Source organism: Ochotona curzoniae, unplaced genomic scaffold (genome assembly GCF_017591425.1).
Source record: "Ochotona curzoniae isolate NIBS_2020 unplaced genomic scaffold, NIBS_Ocur_1.0 scaffold_1852, whole genome shotgun sequence".
Taxonomy (NCBI): Eukaryota; Metazoa; Chordata; class Mammalia; order Lagomorpha; family Ochotonidae; genus Ochotona; species Ochotona curzoniae.
Genome location: NW_024467087.1, coordinates 55485174 through 55512123, shown reverse-complemented (window position 1 = coordinate 55512123; position 26950 = coordinate 55485174).

The following is a 26950-nucleotide window of genomic DNA, read 5'->3' as shown; positions in this document are numbered from 1 at the left end:
CAACCTCTTCACAGGAGGTCATATGCACGGAGCGGGGGGGACCCCAGAGTGGAGCAGGTAGACAGGAGGAAACTTGTATCCCAACCCTGGAGACCCCTGTATCTACACGAAGGACTATCAGTACCAGCACGAAGGACTAAATTCCAACTGCCAAAGAGACCATTGGGAATTGGAGTGCCTTCGGAGGTTGAGGACTCTGAGGTCATTCACCCCCTTTTGGATCTACCACATGGGATGGAAGAAGCCAAGGTCATCAGAACAATGCCAGGAGCCCTGAGCGATCCACAGAAACATAACAGTAACTTCATTTGGGACTAGACAGAGGAGCTTACTTAGTTCCAACTTCAGATCCTCATCCTCTCTTGCAATGACCATCAGGGTCACTCCGGAGCCCCCCTAAAAAAACAAACAAACACACAAACAAACAAAATTAGAATAGATAGAGAACAACAAGGAAAGCTTAGAACCAGACAGAAGACAGTCAGCGTGGATTCACACATACCTTACTAGGTAGGATACAGAGATTAGATACTCCTCACTAAGGTATTGAAGATTTCTCTGCACACCCCTCCTAAAACAGTTCTACACCTCAACTGTTGACATATGCCTTGCTAGAATTATAAGTCAGTTTAGACTATCCTAAAATCTTCCAGGTTCAGCAAAATTATGCTTCAATGCTATGGACTGCTAAATATTAAAATTAAGATAGACTTGAGACAGCTGAATAGTACCCTATAGCCATTTTAAGGTGTATAGAAGCTGGTTGTATATAAACTAAAATCAAAATGTCAATGCAGTAGTCACAGGCTATGGTTAAGAACTTGCATTTTTTAAACATATTTGTTACTCAACACCATGTCAATTAATTCCATAATGTTGTTGATGTTGTGTTGGGGCTTTTAATTGATCAGGATGGTATTCTGCCAGCTCTACCTTCAGACCAGAGATGGTCTCCCCAAGAAACCGTTGAATTGATCTGGACAATTAGATGCTGGACTCTTTGCTTGGTATATGCTTGCAGTGAAAGAATCTTGACTGAATTTGAACTGTAATACTGCAACAAGGTAGAGGAATCTACCATGGGGCGAGGGTACGGGGACGGGTTGGGGAATCCCCAGAGCCTATGAAACAGTGTCACATAATGCAATGTAATTAATAAAAAACAAAACAAAAACAAAACAAAAAACAAATTACAGAAAAAAAGAAATAACAAATTTGGAAACAATGATTTCACTGACTTATCCCTAATTAGCCCTCGATCTTTCCTACCCTGATCAACATGTAATCACCATGAAAAATAAAAAAATTAAGAAAAGTCTTTAATGTCCAAAATATGGATGGCATGGCCAGCAGGGAGCGCTGTTGCCTGGGGCAAGACAGGTTGGGTGGTGCCTGTTTTCTTTTTGTTTTCCCCCCCTTTAAAATTTAGTTTTTATTTTATTTGAGAGACAAAGAGAGACAGAAAGCTGCCATATACGGATTCACTCTCCAGATATCTACAACAGCCGGTGCTGGCCCAGGTACTAACCCAGTGTCTCATCTGAGCAGCAGGAATCCAAGTCCTCACCACTGCCTCCCGGGATGCACAGGAGCCCGGAGCAGTCAGGGCCAGACGCTGAGGCCGGGCATGTCCATGTGGCATCTTCATTGCCATCTGTCCCAGGTGTAACCTTCCCATGTCTACAATTCAGTATTTTTTTTTATTTAACTCTTTTTTTTTTTTTTTGGTGGTGCCTATTTTCATTCAGGCATTAAATGCCTCTTAAATCATGCAGAAGGTGAAAGGCATTACCAGCTTTCTTGTTTAGTAACAAAAATAGGTATATTATAGGGACTCCTAAGGGACTCTATATGGCTAGCATTTAACTGTTGTATCAACTTATGTATTTTTTTCTAATTTCTCTCGAGGTTGTGGCCACGATTCCACTGAAACAGAGGATTCATCAGCCCACTGCAACTTAATTGGGGGCATGGTGTGGACAGTAGCCCTTAGAATTGTGGGTGTTGTTGAAAAACAGGAGCTTCATAGCTGCTTTGCAAAGAGTTTAAAAAAAAAAAAAGGTTATCATCAGGGTAATCATGGCCCCCATGCCGCTGAGTAGGTAGTAATTGAAGAGTTTATTACTTAGGCCCCCAGCAATCAATGGCTGAACTTGACCATTGTGCCCGTCAGTGTCCCTCTGCCCGCAGGCTGCTTTAGCTGGTTCCTTGAGGTAAGGCCACCCACCCATGTTATCTCAGGCACTCATGTGTTTTCCCATTTAGGGGGGAGCTCCTCCTCACACAAGATGGTTACATCAGTGCCCAAATCGGCTGAGTTTTTAAAAACCTTATCATGTGTCCACACATGTTAGTGAGGCTTGGCAAAAGAATCAAGGGAGATAGTCCAATAGACACCTGGGAAAGTTATTCCCTTTTGATTTGATTTGATTGTCTGGTGGAAGAGGACATTGACAATTCCCCTTTGGATGATGGGGCTGGAGGTTGCCCTGCTGCCCATTTCAAAGGCTGGCCATCGTTGGTATATTTGGACTGGTAATCTTTAGCCTAGTGAAACCCCCTTTGGCAATGAGGGCATGCTGACTGGGGAACAGAGGGTGAGAGTTGGGTATGTGAATGTTAGGATATTTGTGTCACATGTGCCATTGACTTCCACAATCCCAGCACAGAGGGGGCTAAGCAGACTCTATGGGGCTTTGAATGTGGACCACAGCCAATTTATCAATCTGCGAAAAGTGGGTCCCTATATCTTGCCAGGTCAATATCTTATCATCCAATATCTCATCATTAAGCTGGACAGAAGTGACAGCAGCTCGATGTTCCTTGTTTAGCCCTTCCCAAACGAATTCACAAATCAAGGCCTCTCTAGCACCCTCATATGCAACTTTGCCCTGGACAACTTGGGTCACCCTGGAAAGAAAATCAGTAATGTCCTTGATAGTCTTTTGGTACAACCTCTGAAGAATCACTGATTCGCTCCCATGGGCAGTTTATGCCAAGCACAAAGGACACAATTCTTTATCTGATAAAAAACCTGAAGGGGTCTGCAGCCTGTACAAGTGGATTCACCCACTGACCTTCACCCTGAAGGCTTCCCCGGGACATGCAGATGGTGGCAGCTTCCTGATTGCTGGTGGCTTGCAGTCCAGACTCATCATAATAACAGGCCTTACTTTAGGAAATCTGCAAGCTCCAAGGATGACCTCGCCAAGCCCTTCCAGTCATGAGGGAAGTTTCAGAGCAATTGTGATATTTTCAAGCAACTGCATGGTATGGGATGCACGGGGGACATTTTCCTGGATGGTCTCATGCAGTTCCTTCAAGGTCGAGGGGCCAATGGCAGGGACACTGTCTAGAGATAACTGTATTGACTGGGAATGCCTCAAGAGGAGTTTCAGACCCCCGTGGAGCTAGAGAAGAGGCTGGCTTTGCTGCAGCTGCAGCAGAGGCGCAGTACAATCTCAGCTGGCAGGTAATGCAGACCATACCTGACTTCTCAAAGTTGTTTATTAAGGAAGTCCCAGCATAGCTCATCCAAGGAGAGAGAAGAGAGACCGAGGGGGAGAAGTGAGACTGGGATGCAATTCACCACTCTTACCTGTATGACCAGTGAACAGGTGAGGTTGAGGTTGGTGTGCTATGTGCCTATGACCTCCCACATAGGCGAAGCAGACAGAGATCCAGGGGCTATCTCCCATACTTTCCCCTTCTGCTTTTGGAACAAATTCTGCCACCAAGACTTCCACCAAAACCCTATTTGGATGTGGCATGGACTGGATTAGTCTGCTATATATACTGGCATGCACAGGAAACAGGGCTGAGTGTGGACCTGGTTGGAGCTATTGGGGGTTGCCCCAGTCAGGCTGAAGTTTTTGTTGATGTGTATAATGCCAGGTCTGTGGCAGACTGGGTTGGGCTGGGTCACAGCATTAGTTGGTTTACATAGGATTTGGGGCTAGGGATGGAACTAACCAGGCAGTTACAATCACCCTTGTGTGCATAGGCTGATGGGGTGATAGGCTGAACCAGACCTTTGACTGGCTGGTACATGCAAGAGTCATCCTAGGGGATCATCCTAATGATATTTCTTGGGAGACTCCCCAACTGTACCACTGGACTCAAAACTAGCCACTGAGAAAATCATAGCAATTGTGGTCCGACCTTGGAATACACGTATCAGTGCTTGGTCTCCTCAGCTGCTTCTGCCTATTTAGTGGACACATGCTCAAGTATGTAAGGGAGAAATGACGGTCAGCTCATTTAGCATGAAAAGGGCATTGAGTGCCATGTCAGAAGATGGAAAGTAGAACAAGTTGGACAACTCTGTTGGCCAAGCTTTGGCAGCAAGTGTCTAGTTGAGTAGATCTGCAATGGACGTTGGAAGGATTTTCTCAGCCTTGGAGCAATAAAACCAACAATGCTTTGAATCTATTAAAACCTCTCAAGCAATGTCCTTGGAACATTTTTCTCCACATTGGGGTTTCTAAGATGACATCAGTAGACATCCCCCATCCCCATGTGCTGATGTAGTTTACAGCTGGGAACGGAATCCCATGCCATTCCCCTACACATACAGGAGAAAAAGGGAGAAATGAAAAATTGAAAACATTTGTCCAACCCATCTTCTCCATATCTTGTCTCTGCTTACCCTAATCTGTGGTTCTCATGGGAATGCATCCTTGTCAAATATGTAAACAATATAAAAATAAAACAGAATAAAATAAAAATAAGAAGTAAATTTGAGGGGCTTCCACAAAGGTGTAACAGGCTAATATTCTGCCTGAAATGCTGGCGTCCCGTATGGGCACTGGTTTATAACCTGGTTGCTCTACACTGATCCATCTCCATGCTTATAGCCTGGGAAAGCAACAGAGGATGGCCTAAGTCATTGGGCCCCTGCACACATGTGGGAAACTTGGAAGAAGCTCCCTGGCTTCAAATTCGCTCAGCTGTGGCCATTGTGGTCATTTGTGGAGTGAGCCAGCGAATGGAATCTCTTTGTCTGTTTCTCTCATTCTCTTTTTTTCTCTCTCTGTCCTTCTCTTTCTGAATTCTGACTTTCCAAGTAAAATAAATAAAACTTTTTTTTTCAATGGGTTTGATAAACAATGAGTAAAAAACTTTGGAACTGTGATCCACAAGTACTTAGAATAACAAGTATAAATAAAACAACAGGTGAGAAAATGCTGGGAGGCAATCCTACTTGAGGTCAAAGCCATTACCTAGTTAAAAGATTATCCCTGCAGGGATTGCCATTATGGTTTAGCTGCTAGTTCAAGTCCTAGTTGCTTCTGATCCAGCTCACTGCTAATGTGCCTGGGAAGGTAGTGAAAGATGGGCCAGTAGTTAACTCCTGCATCCACATGGGAAATGTGAATGGAGTTCCTTGCTCCTGGCCTTGGCCAGGCTTAATTTCAATCTTTTAGCCATTTGGGAAGTGAACCAATAGATGGAAGGTTCTCTCTCTCTCTTTCACACACACACACACACACACACTGCTTTTCAAATGAAATAAAATAACCCCCCCTTTTTTTTGAAAAGGTATTCCTGCTAAGAAAACCTTGGACATTTTGAGTATTTATTTGTTTCAGTTATGCTGAATTCCACAGGGAAATCTTTTAAAACCATTTGAGTAAACCACTAAATATTTTATGAATTACATGTGGTGTTTTTATATACATACTCTGATATTTTATTATGAGCTGCAGTTCTTGACCCACTTTGAATTATGTGAATTGTGGCACAACATTGTACAGTAATTTCCTGAATTGAATATTATTGTGTCTTTTAATACTTGCACTAAAATGTGTGCTGTAAAGTGAAAAAATTTTACCTTTTAAAAAACGTTTGTTTATTGGAAAGTCAGATTTACAGAAAGGAGAGACAGAGAGAAAAATCTTCCATCTGCTGGTTCACTTCCAAAACTGCTGCAGTGGCCAGAGTTGTGCTGATCCAAATCCAGGAGCCAGGAGCTTCTTCCAGTTTCCGACTTGGGTGCAGGAACCCAAGGTTTTGGGCCATCTTCAACTGCTGTCCCAGGTCAGAAGCAGGGAGCTGGAAGGGATGTGGTGCAGGTGGGAAATGAACCAGTGCTCATATGGAATGTTAGAATTTGGAGGTGGAGTATTAGCGAGTTGAACCGTTGTGCTGGCCTCTATAGTTTTTCTTTACAGTATTTTCTGTGGTAAATCTACCCTCTTTATGAAGTGAATTATCAATGCATTGATTAATGTTCACTTACATATTTCTGTACAACAAATATGATTTTGTGACTACAGTAATGAAATGATCCTCCCTGTGTAGAAAAGTAAAGGAAGAAGACACAGTGAAGAGGCTAGGAAGGACCGTTTCACATTAAACAAATTGCCTCTTCCTTTCTTCTAGATGGCACAGTATAGAGCATATTATTTCTGCATGTGGGAAGGAAAAGGAAGTGAATACTGGGTTTTGCCTTGGACCACAAATTTGGGATTATTCTAATAATCTGTCACAATCTCTACACTCTAGCTTATTCTCACAAACTGAATTTCCAGGCACTCTTTGTCCCTGGGTGGACTTTGTTTCTCTGATGCTCTGGAGTGGACATGACTTCCAGTCTGTCCCGTTGTCAGGCCAAGTTAAATGGCCACAGGCTCTGAACTGCTCCTAGCTCTAGTAGCTCAAGGTTGTAGATGTCCCCAGCACTGAGCTGGCTTCCACATCCCCAGGGTTCAGGCTTGCCCAAGCTATTGACCAGCTCCTTGCAGACCTCACTAATAGGCCAACACAAGTAGACTTAGCTTCTACCTCAGCGCCTTGTGGCTGCAGGATTAAGACCCATTTATAGCCAAGTCACCCTGTGACAAGACGTCAGGCTCATGTTAGCACTGGTTCAAACACAAGGAAGGAATTTGCAAACACAGTTTCTAAGCCAACCCAGTGTCAGATCACTCTATATACTCTCAACCTCCAGGCTTGCTAGTGTAGCTCTGTGCTCCAGCAAACTTGTGGTTCAGGCCGGTCCCAGGAGAACTCAAGCTTGTTTAGCCCTCATAGGTCTAGGAACTGGGGTTTTATGTGCATAACCAAGTCCTAAAATGGCCTTAAAGGCTTCAGGATGCAGGATTCACCAGCATAGACCCTGGTTACCAGGCCAGCACCTGCACACCCAGCTTCTAAGCTGACATTAGTGAACACAGGCTTGAGACTAATCTCTATGGTTTCAGGCTCCAGACCAATTCCAGTCACTTTAGCCACTATGCCAATACTTAAATGCCTGCTTTCTGGTCATTTTCAGGCTTCAGATTGCTGTCTATGGTGCCTAGTCGCTGGAAAACTCGGACTCCAGTACTGTCCTTGTAGGCCCAGGTTTCAGGCATATCTTTGAAGTCCCAATCAACAGATTTACTCTAATGAGACCCAGTTTCTGACATAACCCTGCAGACACAGCTAACAGTCACACCAACTTGCTGATCTTGTCACTAGGTCAATCTGAGGAATTCAGAAACAAGCCTGTCCTTAAACTATGCTGCACAGCCTTATCAGAATCTCTGGATAGACTGAATGATGAAGGGCTTTCCCCAAAAACGCTGTCTACAAAGACTGGGAAAGTCCCTACTTCTTCAACCACACAGACTTCAACGTAAGGCAACCCAAGGAAAGAACAGCACCAAAAGAACACAACAGGAGTGACACTAACAAGATGGAAGAATAAAAAATTTCAAGCTTTGTATCACCCATGAAAAGTTCAACTAGCAGAGCAGGTATTTGCATAAGGCTTAGAGGAAAGCAATAAATAAGCAACATGGCTAACTGTTGCTCTGTAGTGTTTATTTTAGCTTTATCAGTTTACACAAGGTCCTTCAGTATAAGAAAAAATTAAGCCATCAATCCACCTGTGACGTTATATGATTTTTAATCTATGATTTTCATTATACTAATATCAATGGACATACATGGGGCTGGCAACATTGCATAACAAGCTAATACATCTTTTAAAAATATTTATTTTTATTGGAAAGGCAAATATAGAGAGGAGATACACAGAGAGAAAGATCTTCTGTCTGCTGGTTCACTCCCCAAGTAGCTGCAACGGCTGAAGCTGAGCCAATTCGAAGCCAAGAACCAGGGTCTGCCACGTGGGTTGCTCTTAGTTGCTCTAAGATGCTGTTGACTTTATTATATAAAAGATGTATAAGTTCTAAGGTCTAGTTGTGGTGTTGCAGCCTGGATGGTCCCTCAACACACTTAACATTGAAAGACTTCGATGGTGCAATATCCCAGTTGGGGAGACTCCTTGAACTCCTACTAGGTGATGCCTCGGGCCTGGTTCCCTCACAATCTAGAGGGTGTTGTGGCCAGGCCTGGCCTGCCTATAGCTCTAACTCTTATTTTTTTCTTCTTCTTCTTTTTTTTTTTTTTTTGTTCTTTAGTAGTAGTAGTAGTAGTAAATTTCTCTTTCTTTCTCTCTCTCTCTCTTTCTTTCTTTCTTTCTTTCTTTCTTTCTTTGGTGCTTACAGAGCTGAGAAAGATGCATGCCCATGTGAACATCAATTGCAGGGGAAGTGTTGAGGAATAGAGAAAGTTGATGATATGTTTGTGTCTAATTCGCTCTTTCTTTTTCCTGTATCTGGGGGAAGGAAGGAAAGAAGGGGAGAGGCCACACCAGCATTATAGTTACATCGGTATCTAGGATAGGAGACAGCCACCTGATGTCATCCCAAGATTCCCAATGTGGAGCATGCCCTGAGGATACTGCTCAAGTGATTTTGATAGCTTTGAGATGCTGTTGATTTCAGCTCCAAGGATGAGAAAATCCTTCCAAGGTCCACTGGCTGACATAGCTCATCATACAGTCTCCATTTGCCCTGATACTTGGTGTCAATGCTTGACTGGAGAGTTGTCCAGTTTGTTCTGAACTCCATGGTACTAGACATCCTCTGCAGGTCTCAATGAACTGGTTGTAATATTCCCCATGTACACATGGACATGCTGTCCACTGCACCATCTTCAGCAAGCAAGGAGATCCAGTTGTGACAGATTCACATAACCAAACTGCTTGGCCTCAGGCTCCTTGCTTACCTGCAAGTACTGTGTCCTTGTTAGCATAAGTCGCCCAGGGGTCATTCCTTATCTGTAATGTATTCCATTAGGAGCACCCCTCCCTCACATGCTATACCCACTTCCCTGATCAGTGTACAGTCCCTGTGCCACAAACACATTGGTTCTCCAACTCAGTCTTCTGGTGTGGTGGCATGCTGGTCTGGAGCTCTGCATGCCCACTTGGGACCAAAGACCTGGTCCAACAACCCATATGCTGCCCTGGGATGCTACCCCTCTGTCCTGCTTGATCTCAATCATGTTAATGAGGCCAAAATCCAACTTCACCAGCATATACCACACCAGCATAATAACTTAGTGCCCTACCCCACACCACCCCCTCTCCCACCCATGTGGGACCTAAACAATTGCAGGAGTTCCCAGGCCTGCTCCACTCCACCAGTCCCCATTGTGAGTCCCCAGGTCCCTTGAGGTTGCCTAGGCACTTGGCAGAAAAGGAAGGCATCTAGGTGCCTGGTGGAAAAGCAGCCCTGGCTCTTGTGTGACCAGTAGGTGATGAGACATGATCTTGCCCACCTCCAGCCACAGCCCTCACAAGGACCTGAGGATGCAGGAACCTGGCCTGGCCACCCCTGCCCTGGCTCTCCCATGTACCAGTGGTGCTGCTGTCTAAGTAGTGGGACCCTTACAGAACCTTATGACATCTGACCCCAGTCCTGGCGACAGATGCAGTGGCCAGGTACAGGTGCAGATGTCCCTCCTCCCAGCTGTTGTTCTGGCTGACTGGTAACTTGGTCTGATAAGGCTGACTCTTCTGAATCCCTACCAGACTGTCCCCTGCACTAGGCTCTCAAGTGTGCTGGGAGGTGCTGCAGCATGACCCATCCTGCCCTATTTTCCACTCCATGTGCACCAACTGGTGCAACAGCCCAGCCCCAGGAGCTCCTCCAGGCACCTTCAGCTGACTTGCCTCTGGTCTAGCTTTCCTGTGTGTTGGCAGGTATAGTGGCCTAGCCATGGGAGATGTTCTGGACTTCTGTAACCACTCCATCAGCTGCTCCATCTCTCTTTCTCATGTGTGGGTACAATACCCAGTTGGTGGACATCCTATGCAACCATTTTATATACCTCATTAGTCCTCAGTCACCCCATTCTGGCTTGTCGCTAGTTTAATACACAGCCTTGGTGTTGAAGCCGGGATCTCCACAACCCTGTGTGACCCTTATCCAGCAGCATGCACATCCACAGTGGTGTCAGACTTTCAGTAAGGAGAACTGCCCTCATTATGCTGAACACTGTCCAGAATACTTCATTGATGTCTGAAAGTAGGTGGAATCTCCATAGTGGAGTGAAACTTTAATCTTAGCTAATAAACTCAAGTATTTCCACTAAATTATCAAAACACCTCCAATGGTTTATATTCTCTGGATACCTGCCTTTCCTGAAACTGGAAGTATCAAAAACTATTAAGGATTTCTGCAAAGCAGGTGTTGTTGTTTGTAAATGATGAGGTCCTTCTCAAAAGAAAACTGTCTGGGGCGGGGATTTGCCCTAGTAGTTAAAGAGTTCTTTTGGGATGACAGGTGTCCCTCATCAAAACGTGCTAGTTTGGGTCACAGCTCCTCACTTTCCATCTAACTTCTATCTAAAGTAAGCTCTGGGAAGCAGCAGACGAAGACTCTAGTCCTTGGGTCCCTGCGACACACATGGGAGACTGGGTGTCTCAGGGTTGCAACATGGCCCATATCTGGCCATTTGGGTGTTTTGGGAGTAAGTCAGCAAATCGAGCAAGTGGGAGCTTTCCTCCCCCCACCCCACTATTATTTTCAAATAAACGAATGACATTTTATAAGGAGAAAGAACTTCAATGATCATCGCTAATTAGTGTAACAGCATTACAGAAGGAAATCTACAAATACAGAGTAAATAGCTTCATAGAAAATGAAAATCAACAGACTGCAATTTTGGCATGAGGTTTTAATTTTCAACAGCATTCAGAGTGTCAGAGGAAGCACTCTGTAATAACCTTTGCTCAAATTTGGTGGTGGTGATGTTTGCTCAGAATAAAATGCACTGGTTTTCTGCCTAATGCGGATGGAAAAATCTAAATTGTGCATTTGGTCAAAAGTTGGTTCTACACGGACAGTTACAATATCTTCACAAATGTATGTCTTCTTTGTAAATTTGTCTGTTATTTGTATGCCAGAGACACGTTGTAGGCCATGTTTGATGAACAGCAGATTTACAGTAAACCTCAGTGATTTTCTTGGACTAAGCATCCCCAGATATTTCCCTCCAGCTAAATGCCAACGAATGTTATCTGTATGAAATAACTGCAAAAACAGTTTCATTTTCAGATTACTGAAGTTTGTAACCTTACAAGTCATGTGGAAAGGTTCTTCCAGTAAGACAGTATCTGGCATTGACTTCACAGATACACTTATGTTTCCATAACGTAGAACTTGTTTTTCAAGTTTGATTGTCTGTATTATTGGCATTTCGCTAATACTTCTCCTCCACAATATATCCAGTATTCCCAGTCCAGGTCTTTTCAAAAGTTCATTTTTGAGTTGAAATTGACAAAAGTACCGGCGTCTTTCCATTGGTTTTAAAATCGTTATTTCTTCAAAGGTACCATCATCTTCCCCAGTCAGGTTAAATATATCGGTTTCTGTTCCAGCACATATTTCAGGAAGAACTAAGGTGATTTTCTCTACAGCAGCAGTTGAAAGGGAGATGTTCTGAACTTGCACCTCAAATAGTAATTCATTCTTCCCCAAATTGTGTACCAGGATTCTAACTTCCAGTGGTGGGTGGAAAGGAAGTGACAATGTATGGTTCACAAACATCCTGGCATCACGCTGAGATGATGAGAAGCTGAACCCTCCTGGGTAGCTCTTCTTAGGCTGGCAAGCTTGTTGTGGGTGACATCATCAATTCTTAGAACCAGATGCAAGTTCCCCCACTGTGGCTATGGAGACCAAAAGGTTAAAGGTCTGAGGTCGTGCCTCAAAATGTTTTGACCATGTGATTGTTGCAAGGGAATGACTGCCATTGAAAATGCTCATACAGCTGTAATTCTTCTCCTGTATCAAGAACACACACATCAGGGTTTGTGTGGAGGTCCATTTGGCCTGGAACATCCTTGTTACTGGGGAGGGTCACCTATCATTAGCTGCCTCAAGAAATCAATAGCTCAGTAACTATAGCCATCTTCACAAGGGATTGGAAAGTTGGTGAAGAAAGTGTGCTTAGTTTAGCATACTTTGTGTATCAGAAAGACCCCCTGTCTGAATGGATTATTTTCCATTATGGATATCATCTGGCCTTGTTCTTGTTTCAGCAAGATTTGTTCTAATGAGTTGTGGTAAGGTGGTAGACAGAGAAACACATGACCAGGAAGAGAAGTTTGCAGTTAGCCTGAGTAGAGGAAACAGCATGCCTTGCCTGGCCTCATTGGGGTGTGTAGAGGAACCAGGGATTCAAGGAACACAAGCAAAGTCTATAGGATTTTCAGAAGTCAACAAAGTAAGGCTCTATTAGTGACTTAGGATCAAATAGTTTTGATGATGTCAGATGGCTGAAGCTGTGGGGCCTGTGCCAAGTTGTCTGGTTCATGACCCTGCATTGATATTGGAGCAGAGTAGTGTTCAACCTGGGACAGTGAAATTTAGCATGTAGTGGCAGATATGGCCTCCACCTTGTATGGATTGTTTATGATAGACTATTTCACAGGCTAGTTGTTTATTGTCTCTAGGGATTACCTGGACCTGGAAGGGGTGCTGTCTTCCCAGACAGTAATGTCCCAAGAAGGCAAAGCATTACAAAATACAGACAATGAGACAACATGATTAATACACCCACTGAATGGATGGCTGGAGCTAGGAGGCAATGCAGTGGTAGCACAACTCAAAAGGATGGTGCACTGAGGAAAGCACCTGGTCAGTGCAACCTGAGATATGCACTCTATAGACATAAATACATGAGCTAGCTAGGTAGTTGGAGACCAGAAGGGAGGGGAGGGAGCAGTGTAGTGAGAAGGGGAAATAAAAAGAGAGAGAGAGAATAATAATTACTGGGATTCTGGAATTCAGAGTACATACTTGTGAGGCTTAATTATTCTGCCCCTATCAAGCCTTCCCTGCATCTGAGGCAAGTGCTTGAAGTCCAAATGGTAGTTGGTTAGGAAGGGAAGATTGTGAGCAGACTGGAAAGCCAAGAGTATAAAATGCAAATAGACAAGGTAGACTACAGCCCATGTTGATTTTGCACAGAGGAGGGGATCTAAATCAATCTTTGCTGAAAAAAACTCCTGAATTGGATATAGTTATATCCATGTATAAGATAATGCTTGAAAAACTCAGTATTCCTATAGATTATTTCATAACATGTGGGCTTGTTCTCTTGTGAAATATAGTTTTGTGCTTACTGCATGTTAGGGGGAAGTATTTTTTGCAGAAGGTCAAGACACCATTTGGGATGCCTCCGTTCCATGAGTGCCTGAGTTAGCATCCCATCTCTGCTTGTGATCCAGTTTCCTGTTAATGTGCACCCTGGGAGGCAATAGATGATAATGATAAGGTCAACTTCTTGATTCCCAGACAACAACATATAAGACCTGAATTATCCTGGGTCTTGGTTTTGATTCCATCCAACCCTTACTGTTGTGGACATTTGAGGAGGAAAACAACAGAGAAAAATTTGTCTGCCTCTTTCTGTTGCTCTTTCAAAAAAAAATCAACACACTTTTAAAAAGGGGGGGAGGGACTGAATTATTTACTTCTTTCTCCTTGCTCATCCCTCCCCTTTAATTTTTTGATAAGCTACAGAGAAGATAACTCATTCCATAGCTGAAGAAACACACTCCAAAACTCCTAAAGAAGAATCAGCAAGATTCTTGGTTGATCATTTTGTTTTTTCAGCACTTTAAAATGTCAATCCTTTGCCTTCTGACCTCTGTGGCTTCTGTTGATAAACTGAAGACTTCACATCTGATCAGTTGTTTCTTGCTGCTTTCAAGATTCTTCCTTTGGTCTTACTTTACATGGTTTGACTATAAAATGACTTACAATTGACTATAATGTGAGTGACTTATAATGTAACTCAGCATAATTCATTTATCAGTTTATGAACTTTCGTGAGAGTTTCTTGGATTAATTCATGTTTTTCAAATTTGAGACATTTTCAGTCATTCAGTTATTCAGATAGTTTCCTGGTTATTATTTCTGGATCTTCAATTAATTTCTCATACAATTTCCAATTTTTTTTCAGGCACACCATGTCCAGCACTATAGACAAATGCAATAATGTGCAAATAAGGGCTTCCCTGCTGCCTCTGGAACCACAGATTAGCTTCTTATACTGGATATCTAGCACTGCTGGAAAGTCAGGGAAGGGTTAGGGCAGTTGCACATCAAAATGCCACCAACCTTATCTTCTCTCTTAAAAGTTGCTCTTTTCTTAACTCAGGGTTCACTTGGTTGCTGTAACCCTTTTATTGTTTTTGCCAAATTCTCAACAATTTTTGAACAAATTTAGCTGGAATTGCTCTCATCAGGGGTGCCTTTGAAATTGTTCTCAGTCTATATATCTTTTGAATGAGAACTAAAAGTCTTTGCTGAACCCACATTATGTCCCTACTGTCTGACTTCATATTTCATACTTAATCTCATATAACAATCTTTAGAACCAAAAGAGGGTCAGAGAGGCCTGTGCTGTGGCAAAGAGGGCAGGGCTGATGCCTGCAAACCACTATGGGCGCTGGACAGCATTTTGTTTGCTCCACTCCGCCCCCCCCCCCCAAGATTCATTTATCTATCTGAAAGGGAGGAGAAATCTTTCATCCAATGATTCATTACCCAGATGGCCTCAGCAGTCAGAACTGGGTCAGGAACTTTATCCAGGTCTTCTGCATAAGTAGTAGGAACCCACGTTTTTGGGTCATCCTTTGCTGCCCTCCCTGGTCTGTAAGCAGGGTTTTGGATGGGAAGTGAACAGCTGCTTCTCAAACCAGTACCCAAATGAGAGGCTAGTGTTGCAGGTCAGTAGCTTTACCTGTAATACCACAATGTCCAGATGCTCTATTTCTTAGCCAGCCCTCTGTTTGTAGCCTACGAAAACAGTGGAAACAGTAAAAGATGGCCCAAGTGCTTGGACCCTTACCCACAAGGGAAACCAGGAAGAGATGCTTGGCTCCCAGCTTCCTTCTGGTCCACTCCCAGATGTTGTTCCCAATCAGTGAATGAAAGGTTTCTTTCCCTCTCTCTTTGTAACTGTCATACCTACGGGCTGGATCTGGGATGGGCAAGTGAAACCAGTAGCACTTTTTTCTCTCCAAGAAAGACTTTTTTGTTTGTTTGTTTTTTCATGCTTGTGTATTTGTTTTCCTTGAAAACAGTGAAATTCCATTCTGTTACTTTTATTTCTAGCTGTTTTGATAAGAATGTACATTCCCTATTAGATGTAAAGTTCTCTCTCTCTCTATATATGTATATATATGATTTATTATTTACTTTTATTGAAAAGGCAGGTTTACAGAAAGAAGGACAGACAGAAAGATCTTCCATCTACTGGTTTACTTCCCAAGTGCCCACAAGGGTCAGAGTTGAGCCTATTTGAAGTCAGGAGCCAGGAGCTTCTTCTAGGTCTCCCATGTGGGTACAGGGTTCCAAGCCTTTGGACCATCCTCTACTGCTTTCCCAGGCCACAAGCAGAGAGCTAAATAGGAAGTGGAGCAGCCAGGGCATAAACCAGCACCCATATTGGATGCTGGCATGTAAGGTAGGATTTAATCACCGAGTCATGGTCCCGGTTCTGAGTTCTAACAAGGTTATTCAAATATTCCATATTCTTCCTGTATTCTTGATATATTCATATATATTTAAATGGTATGTCTATATATTTGAAATTCAGAATGACAACAAGAGGAGAAACAGAGAAAGATCTTCCATCCACAACGTCACTCACTGAATTGTCACAGCAGCTCTGGTGAAACTAACAAAGTCAGGAGCCAAGGATTCCATTTGGGTTTCCTATGTGGGTGGCAGGGGCCCAAGTACTTGAGAACTCTTCTGTTATATTCCAATTCACCTCGACAGGAGTCTAGATCAGAAGTAGGGCAGCTGGAACTTGAACCGGCACTCTAATATGAATGTAAGCATCACATGTGATTTAACCACTGTGTCACAGAATTTGTTTAATAGAGATACAGCAAATATTCAATTGTATTGTGAGCTAGCTAGCTTTCCTTATGATTTCTGGCAGTTGTCTTTCATATATTTTGAAGTTACGTTGCTAAGTGGATAAGTGTTCGTGATTATTTTATCTCCTTTTCAGACAATATCAAGCCTATTTGTACCATTTAATGATTATTGCTATAGATTTTATTTTGTCTTATATTGCTACATATGTCTGGAATATAAATTTATATCCTTATTTTTCTCCAACAAATGTCATTTTTTTCAGTATATCTCTTTTTAAATGTTGTTGGAAAGACAAATTTACAGAGAGGATTTAGTCACTGAGCCTTTCCATTGCCGGTTCATTCCCCAAATGGGCATAATCGTCAGAACTGTGCCAATCCGAAGCCACCTGGGTAAGGGTCCCAGGACTTGGGACATTCTCCTCTGCTCTTCCAGGCTACAAGCAGGGAGTTGGATGAAAAATGGTGCAGCTTATTAACAATTAAAAAAAAAAGAAAAATGGTGCAGCTAGGATATGAATCTGCCCCTCATACAGGATGCTTGGCACTGCAAGGTGGAAGATTAGCCAGTTGAGTCATCATGCTCAACTGAGTCATCATGGCCCCAGTGTATTTCTTATAAACAGCTATTTGTTTGCTCTGTCCAATCTGACACTCTTTGGTTTCTAGTAGAGGAATTTAATTTATTATTACTAAGCTATTATGTACACATAATAAAAATAAAATTGCAGTGATCTCATTGTGGCACAATGGATTAAGCTGCCATTTTCAATGCCAGCATCCTATATCAAAGTCCTAATCAGAGTCTCAGCTGTACTTCTTCCAATCCAACTCCCTGATAATGTGCCTGGAAGAGAAGCAGGGGACAGCCCAGGTGCCAAAGATAACTATCATACTTATCAAAGAATTTTATAAGGTTTCCCACTGCTAAAATAGTTCAAATAAAAATGCTTCATTGAGAGGTCACTGGATGAATGGGAAAAGGGTGGAAGAGGAAATCCCGGAGCCTATGGAACTATATCACAAAAAAATAAAAATTTTAAAAAGTGTTCCACCAAAAATGACTCCACAACATAGCACATCACAGTGACATTTTGGAACAAGGATAAGTAAATATTATAAAATTTTCCCAAGTGCTGTGTAGGGATAGATAACCCTAGATAGATGAAGTAATAAAAGCTAGACTGTCATAATATCTGTCATCAGAACTACACAAAGTAGAATTAATGGCACAAACTTGTCGAAATTCAGAATTGTTGTAGACACTACTATATCATTCTCCCAAAATGCCTAAACAATTTTATACTCTTAAAGCTAGCATGTAAAAATGTTCACATCCCTTCATTCTCAACCACTCTGTATGATTACTTATATTTAAAATTTTCTTTTTAATTAAACTTTCATTTGGAAGATGATAATGAATATTTAACTTACATTTGGCTGAATACGAGGGAAATAGAGCACTTCAAAATAATTCTTACAGAGTTAATATGTACAATAAAAACACAAGCTAATTTTCCTTATGAAACCACTCCCTAGAACCAGCTTTTATACCTGTCCTGTGAATATTGGGTTAGTTGGGCAACTACTGTAGGAGTAAATGCAAGTACAAAGGGTGTATGATGGTTCTTCAAGAAGCTCATAGAAAATGGAACTAAAAGGTAAGTTTATTTTGATGTAAAAATTGAGATTATGCATTTTTAAGCAATTCACACTTTCTCTTTTTATTTATTATTAATTACATTGCATTATGTGACACAGTTTCATAGGCTCTGGGATTCCATCTACCCCTGCCCTTAACTTCCCCTCATGGTGGATTCCTCCACCTTGTTGCAGTATTACAGATAATATTCAGTTGAGATTTTTTTTCCACTTTTTAACACTTTATTATCATTATTATCATTTTATGATACAGTTCCACATACTCTTATACCCTCTCCAATTCCCTCCCCCCCACCTAGTTCCTCTATATCATTACTAAAGCATAGTTCTTCATACACAGTCATATGTCCATCATTGCAGGCATGGAAAATGGCAGAGAGTCCAGAATCCTATTGTCAAGATATAGTAAACAGCTTCATTGTAAGTCCATCTTTGACTGGAAGCACAAATGCATACTACACTACATGTTCACATCTGGATGTTAGTCTCCATTTCACAGCTACTGTACATCCCCTTAAATGAAAAGTCATGGTACAAAATCAACAATAGAAAGAAAAATAGAAATTTACAATGCCATGAAGTTAAATAACATGTTACTAGATATGACAGTCTCCATTGCATAGTTACTATACATCCCCTTAATTGAAGAGCCACAAAACAAAATCAATATCAGGGAGAAAAAAGAAATTAACAACACCGTGAAGTTAAATAACATGCTATTAAATGACTAACATGTAGCTGAAGAAATGAAAATCAAGAACCTTTTTGAAGAAAATGATGCCACTGCATGATATATGACTCATTGAATGATTTAATGAGAAGCAAGTGTTTTGAAGAGATGAAACCAACAGAAAACAACAAAACCCATGTGATAGAGTTTCCGCTGATCTTTGTTGAAGTGTGTCTCCTCCGGACAATAAACAGATAGATGGGTTTTGTTTTTAATCGAGTCTACTAATCTATGACGTTAAATTGAGCTTGAGCCATTTACATTCAGAGTTTAATACACGTGGGTGGTAGTTTGGTCCTGTCATTTTAGGAATGGGTTGTTCATTGGTTTAGTCTTCTGTTGTCATTTTACTGGGATGTTCTTCACATTTGCCTTTGGTTTTGGTGGGTGCTATTCCTCTTCTCTGTTAAGAGAATATCTTGAAGTATCATTTATAGGGCAGGTTTGAAAGAGGCAAATTCTTTTAGCTTTTCTTTACTGTGGAAGAATTTTATTTCATTTTCAAAGACTAAAGAAGCTTTGCTGGATATGTTATCCTAGGCCGACAATTGTTTTCTTTTAGAATCTGGAATATGTAACTCCTTTCTCTTCTTGCCTGTAGAGTTTCCTGTGAGAGATCTCCTGTGAGTTTAACTGACATTCAATTGATTTTTTCATGTGCACATTTAAGGATCTTTTCTTTATGTTCAATTGAAGAGAACTCGATGATCATGTTGTCTTGGTGAAGATCGCTTTTGATCAAGCCTGTTGGGAGTTCTGTGCCCCTCCTGGATCTTGTTTCCTAATTCTTTCTCCAAATTAGGAAAGTTTTCCTTGATTATTTCATTAAATACATTTGCAAACTCAGCTTCTCTTTCTGCACCTTCTGGGACTCCCATAACTCTTATATTTGGCCTCTTAATAGTGTCTTTCAATTCTTGAATACTTTTTTTGGTCTGATCCAGCTCTGCTTCCAGCTTTTTGCTTGCTTCCTCCTGGTGACAGCAGATATCTTTCAATTCTGAGATTCTTTGTTCTGCTTGCTTCATTCTATTTTGGAGACTCTCCACTGTACTTTTACTTTGCTCTACTGTAACTTAATTTCTGATATACCAGCCTTGATTTGATACATTGCTTCCTTAAATTCTTTGAACTCTTGCATTAACTTCTCATTTTTATTCAGGATCTTTAAAATGAGTCTTATGGATTCTGTGTCCCCCATTTTCTTGATGTCTTCCTCAGTTAACTCTGAGGTTGGCATAGGGTTTTGCTCCTTTGCAGGGGAGTTTTCAGTAATATTCATTGTGCCTTTGTCTCTTCTTTTGCTCTTGATCATTGCACTTCTGGTTAACAGAGTCTTCTCCTTGTGGCAGGTTTCTAAGCTCTGTCACCCACAGGTCTACAATGTGATTTTACTTATTGCAGTTGGTACACAACTTTTTGCTTGCAGCAACTTGTACCACAACCTCCAGCAAGTTCCAGGTCTGGGTTTTTATGTCAGATTTCCACCATGGTCTCCACAGCCCCAGCTCCTGGCTCACCACTCTCCTCCACCTGTGATACCATGATGAGGGGGCACCATTGTCTCTGCAACCTTTCTCCCAGTTCCGGTTGGTTCAGGTCCCAGGATTAGAGAGACCCAAGATGTCCTGTAGAATTAGGTTGTTGGTGGCACTGATCTTATTGGAACCTGTGGGATGTTAGGTCTGGATGCCACACGGACCTATTTTGACTGGTAGGATGCCACAGACAGCATTATTTTCCTGTAGGACCTGTGCAATCCAGTGATCTCAGCAAGTTTAGCCAGCTCAGCACCTTTGCAGTTCACTGTTGTCTCCTGCAGTCCCAAAGCTATTGCCACAGTGTGCAAAATGGTGCCTGACGTACCACCACTACAGTTCTTGATCTGCTGGCCGTCAGGTCTGAGGGCTACCCAGACCTGTCTTGGGTGGAACGCATAGAATGCCACGTTGCTGCAGTTCATTGAGTCAGAAATGATCTCACCCCCAGCTTAGCGCATGCTCCGTCCTTTCCCTTGCCCTTTCCTCCTTATGCAAAATGGCACCCAATTTGGCTCTAGAGGGCCTGACTGGGCTATGAAATCCACCCTGTTCTTGCACTGACCGTCTGAGATCTGCTGCTCTGTCTCTGCTCCTGGTCAAATCAAACATTTATGTCTGGGTTCACCTCGCAAGATCCCAGTGAAAGTCTCTTCCCACCTGGTTGCTGGTGGAGTTCTGGCTGCTTGTGGGGTTCAGATTGCTCTTAGCTGAATGCTGCTGGAGTATCAGTCACTGCAACACCACACTGCTGTGCTCACTGCTTTCCTGTGTCTGTCAGTCTCCAGGTACCCCTCTGCTGTTGTTCTATCCTTTCCTATTTCCTGAAATATGTCCTCTCTGCTTCATGCTGATTAAATATTTTTCTGTCCATTTAAACGTGTCCTTACCCTATTCCACCAACTTGATTCTCTCAACTGAGATTCTTTCATTGCGAGCATATACCAAGCATAGAGTCCAGCATCTTATTATCCTGATCAATTCAACAGTTTCTTGGGGAGAGCATCTCTGGTCTGAAGGCAGTGTTGGCAGAATACCATCTGAGCAATTAAAAGCTGCAACATAACATCAACAGCAATTTACAACATTATGGAATTAATTGACATGGTGTTGAGTAACAAATATGTTTAAAAATGCAAGTTCTTAACCACATCTGTGACTACTGCATTGACATTTTGATTTTAGTTTATATACAACCAGCTTCTATACACCTTAAAATGGCTGTAGAGTACTATTCAGCTGTCTCGTGTCCATCTTCATTTTAGTATTTAGCAGTCCATAGCGTTGAAGCACAATTCTACTGAACCTGGAAGATTTTAGGATAGTCTAAACTGACTTATAACTCTAGCAAGGCATATGTCAACAGTTGAGGTGTAGAACTGTTTTAGGAGGGGTGTGCAGAGAAATCTTCAATACCTTAGTGAGGAGTATCTAATCTCTATCCTACCTAGTAAGGTATGTGTGAATTCACGCTGAGCATTTCCTGATTGGTTCTAAGCTTTCCTTGTTGTTCTCTATTCTAATTTTGTTTGTGTGTTTGTTTTTTTTTAGGGGGCTCCGGAGTGACCCTGATGGTCATTGCAAGAGAGGATGAGGATCCAAAGTTGGAACTAAGTAATGACCAGAGAGAGCTCCTCTGTCTAGTCCCAAATGAAGTTACTGTTATGTTTCTGTGGATCGCTCAGGGCTCCTGGCATTGTTCTGATGACTTTGGCTTCTTCCATCCCATGTGGTAGATCCAAATAGGAATGGATGACCTCAGAGTTCTTGGCGTCTGAGGGCACTCCAATTCCCCATGGTCTCCTTGGTAGTTGGGATGTAGTCCTTGGTGCTGGTACTGATAGTCCTTGGTGAGCATCTGAGAGTCTTCAGTGTTGAGATACAAGATACAAGTTTCCTCCTGTCTACCTGCTCCACTCTGGGGTTCCCCCCCCCCCCCCGCTCCGTGCATATGACCTCCTGTGAAGAGGTTGTCAGGATCACTCTTGACTCCCCTTATACGTCTTTGTAGTTTTACTATTGTCTAATGCTGATTCGAGTCTGTTGTCTATGAGTTAACTATTATGTTCCTAATGGAACATGTCCTACATGTCTTCCTCACACATTCTAAGGAGATGGAAGATTTTTCTGCTCTCCTGCCCCATTTCTGAGTTTCATAGGTCTTAAGTATAATAGGTTTTACAGTTCTTTGATGTAGACTATAAGCAGTCTGTCTCACATTGATTGTTGGTTCATTTGTTACATCACAGTATTATTGCATGTGATACAGGCTGTTTGAAGTTGAAATAATATTACAATTTACAGGTACTATTCTTAAGGCAAACATGTGGTGTCTAGCCTTTTGGGATTGGCTCATTTCCCTTAGCATAACAGATTCAGTTGGGCCCATTTGACCATAGTTCGATTTTACGTATTGCCATTGGTACCCAGCTCTTTGCTTGTAGCCAGTTGTGCCACTCCCTCCAGCAAGTTCCATTTCTGGTTTTTTATGTTAGATTTCTACCATGGTCTCCATAGTCCCAACTCCTGGCTCTCCATTCTACACCTGCTGTGCTTTTGTGCTGAGGTTGCACTGTTAGCTCATCCTGGCAGCTTCATTGGGAGTCCATCTTTGATTTGGAAGTAGTGATGCATAGTATATTGTATCTTCCCATCTGGATGTGATGGTCTCTATTACACATTTTTATACATTTCCTTACGTGAAAATTCCTAAAAGAAAATCTCAAGATTTTGTTTGTTGTTTTGCTTTGTTGATTGTTTCCTTTGCTGTGCAGGAGGTTCATAGTTTGATTTATTCCCATTTGTTTATTTTTGCCTTAACTGCTGTGGTTTGATGATTTTTTTCCTAGGAATCTTTTGCCTATGCCTATATCTCGTAGAGTATTTCCTACATTTTTGTAAGTTTGATGGTTTCTGGGTGTAGGTTTATATGCTTTATCCATCTAGGTTTGATTCTTGTGTACAGTGAAATATAGGGATTAGGTTCTTGCTTCTATAGGCTACTTTCCAATGGTCTCAACAGCATTTATTGAAGAAAGATTTTTTTTCTTCCCTGGGTTGTTTCCTGTTCTCTTGTTGAAGATTACATGGCTATACATTAGTGGGCTCTTTTCTGATGTTTCTATTCTGCTCCATTGATTTTCCTGTTACTATACCAGTGCCAGACTCTTTTGATTACTACCACCCTATAATACGGCTGAAAATCTGAAATTGTCATCTCTCCAGCTAGATACTTATTCTTTGAGATAGTTTTGGCTATTTGTGTCCTCTTACATTTTTAGATGAAATTTTTGCATCACTTTTCCAGCTCTGTGAAAAATGCTCTTGATATTTTAATTGGGATCAAGTTGAAATTCCTCACAGGGATCTTCCACATTTTTAGTTTACTCCAAGATATTTAAGTGTCTTCTCCGTTATTTTGAAAGTGATAATACTGAATAGTTCTTTTTTAGCCATGGAGTTGTTTGTATACACTAAGGCCACTGATTTGTGTTCCCTTATTTTGTACTCTGCCACTCTACCAAACTCTCTTATGAGTTCTAGCAGGCTCTTTACTGCGTGTGTTTGTGGAGGTGCATCAAGGCTTGTTGGTGACATGAAAGAAGCTCCTGGCTCTGGCTTTGGATCAGCTTGGCTCTGATACATTAACGCTCACAAAAGAAACCAAAGGTAAGCAAAGATCCCAACAGAAAAATGACAGGACCAAATCACAACCTATCAATATTAACTCTGAACAGGAATGGCTTAAACTGACCAATCGAAAGACATAAACCATCACAATGGATCAAAAATGTAGGACCAGGTCCCGTGAAGTAGCTTAGTGGCTAAAGTTCTCACCTGGAACACACTGGGATCCCATATGGGTGCCGGTTCTAATCCCTGCAGCCACACTTCCCATTCGATTCCCTGCTTGTGGCCTGGGAAAGCAGTAGAGGATGGCCCAAAGTCTTGGGTTCCTGCACCCATGTGGGAGACCCAAAAGAGGCTCCTGGCTCTGAATCAGCTCAGCTCCAACCATTGTGGCTGCTTGGGGACTGAATCAATGGATGGAAGATCTTCTTCTTGGTCTCTTCTCCTCTCTGTATATCTGACATTGCAATAAAATAGTAAAATAGATCTTAAAAAAAGTAGGATCCCTCTATCTGTTACCTACAAGAGATACACCTAATCAACAAAAACACATAGAAGTTGAAAGTGAAAAGATGAAAAAGAATATCTCATGACAATGGAAAGTAAAAGAGAGCCAGTATAGCCACTCTGATAGCAGACAATATATACTTCACCATAAAAAATATTAAGAGACAAGGAGAGATACTACATAATGATAATGGGAACCATCTACCAAGAAGAAATAACAATAATAAATGTATATTCACCAAATACAAGGGCACCATGCTACATGAAACAATTATTGATGGACCTACGTGGAAATATAGATGCCAGCGCAATAATAGTGGGGGATCTTTAACACCTGTTAATATCAATATACAGATCAATGAGATAGAAACTCAGCAAGGAAGCAACAGATCTCATACATAATAGAAGAAATGGACTTAATTGTTATATACAGAACATTTTATCCCACGAATACTGAATATTGAATATACATTTTTTTCAGCTGTTCATGAAACTTTCTCCAAGATTGATCATATTATAGGTCACAAAACAAGCCCTAGCAATTAAAACAAAAATAAAAAGCATCCGTGCATCTTCTCAAACCACCACATTGAAACTACAGACCAGTAAATTAAAATAGCCCAGAAGATGTGTAAATTGTTGGAATCTGAACAACATGTTACTGAATGAACAATGAATTAGAGAAGAAATAAAAAAGAAATTTAAAAGTTTCTTGAAACCAATGAAGACTCAAACGCAACATACTAAAACCTGTGTAACAGGCGGTGTTAAGAGACAAACTTATCACAATTAGTGCCTGTATTAGGAAACAAGAAGGACATCAGGTAAGTGAGATAAGTAAACTCCTGAAGGAGCTAGAAAAATTATAGCAAAATAACTCCAAGAGGCCCAGCGTGGTGGCCTAGCAGCTGAAGTCCTCACCTTGAATGCATAGAGATCCTATATATGGGCACCAGCTCTAATTCCTGCAGCCCTGCTTCCCATCCGGCTCCCTGCTTGTGGCCTGGGAAAGCAGTCAAGGATCACCCAAAGGCCTAAGACCCTGCACCCATGTGGGAGTCCTGGAAGAGCTCCTGGCTCCTGACTTTGGATTGGCACAGCTCTGGCCATTGCGGTCACTTGGGGAGTAAATTACTGGACTGAAGATCTTCCTTTCTGTCTCTCCTTCTCCCTGTGTATTTGACTTTGCAATAAAAATAAATATCTTTTAAAAAATAATTCCAAGAACAACAGAAAAAAGAAATAATAAAACTAAGAGAGGAAATAAACCAAATAGAGACCAAAAGAACAATACAAAAAAATAATTGAAGCGAAGAGCTGGTTCTTTGAAAAAATAAACAGAATAAAATAAAATAATTAAATGTATGGAAATCCCAAACTCAGTGACATCACTACTATTCCCAAAAGGGTAGCATGGTGAGACTGTAGGGCCACTGTATTATTACTCAAGTGACTGGTGACCAAGGTACTGAGTGGTGTGGCTCTATCAGCTTCTGGAGGGGTTCTTTCCAAAACCCCATGTTTCCCATGCCTTTATGAATTCCTTTCTTGTTGAGGAAGTCATTATGATAATTATGATCAGGTAGGTTTTTCTCCTTATCATCCCAAGCTTAGTCTTCAGAGTCAGCTAGATGGGGGTTACCATCTTGGATGGGCTCCTGACTTACTGTTTGAAACATATTTCTAAGGCCTGGTTAATGGTCTTAATGACTTCCTTAGGCAAACACTCTGGGACAGTCTAGGAAATTATAAGCTCTATGATTCATGGAGTCTTTGACAACATAGGCGACAGACTCAAATGTATCCAGATCTCTACCAGACAAACATGAGATATAGGACATGCAATGTTTGATAATTATATATTCTCTGTCTTCAATCATGATATTGGGGCTGCTGTGGAGATCATGATTGCATTCTGAAAAATTTTGTTTTTCCCCCAGGATAAAGTTCAAATGGTGGTTTCGGTGCTATTTTTTGTTTGTTTGTTTGTTTTCATCTCCTTAACATCTAACACAGTGTTGCACATGAAACTGATGGCTTCCCTGGGTGACAGAAGTCCAGGTATTGGAGTTGAGAGCTCACGTTGATTGCAAAACCTCCATTGAGCCTATGTTCTGAACCAAGTAGTCCACTCCAAGGATCATGACTTTTGTCACTGGGATGCAGCCAGATTCATATGGGCTTATTGATAAAAATTTCATGGCTTGTCTACTCCTCATCCAGGGCATGCTCCCTTCCACCCTAGTCCTATACCTATTGCCACTACTCAGCTTATTCATGTGTTGGAGGAGAAGCACAAAGTATGAGTCCAATATGGCTAGTAGCATGATCCCCTAGCCATCCTCAGCTTCTCTCTTGTCTCCCCCATAGGTTCAAAATAAGTCTCAACTAGATTGGCCAGCTTCCAGTTGCTCATTTGGGGAAGAAGGAGTACAAAATAGTGAGGCTGTCATGCCCAGGCAGAGGAAGCAAGATGGGTCCCAGGAAGAATGGTGATACAAAAGATACCTTCTCTGGAGGAGCAGACCCTGAAGTACCTTCCTCTGGCAATGAGAGAGACTTGTTCTGAAGTGAGTTGTACTTGAGCTTATGGGCAGGAGATCCACCCTGGAATGAGAGGTGGTAGATACCCAGCTTGAGCCC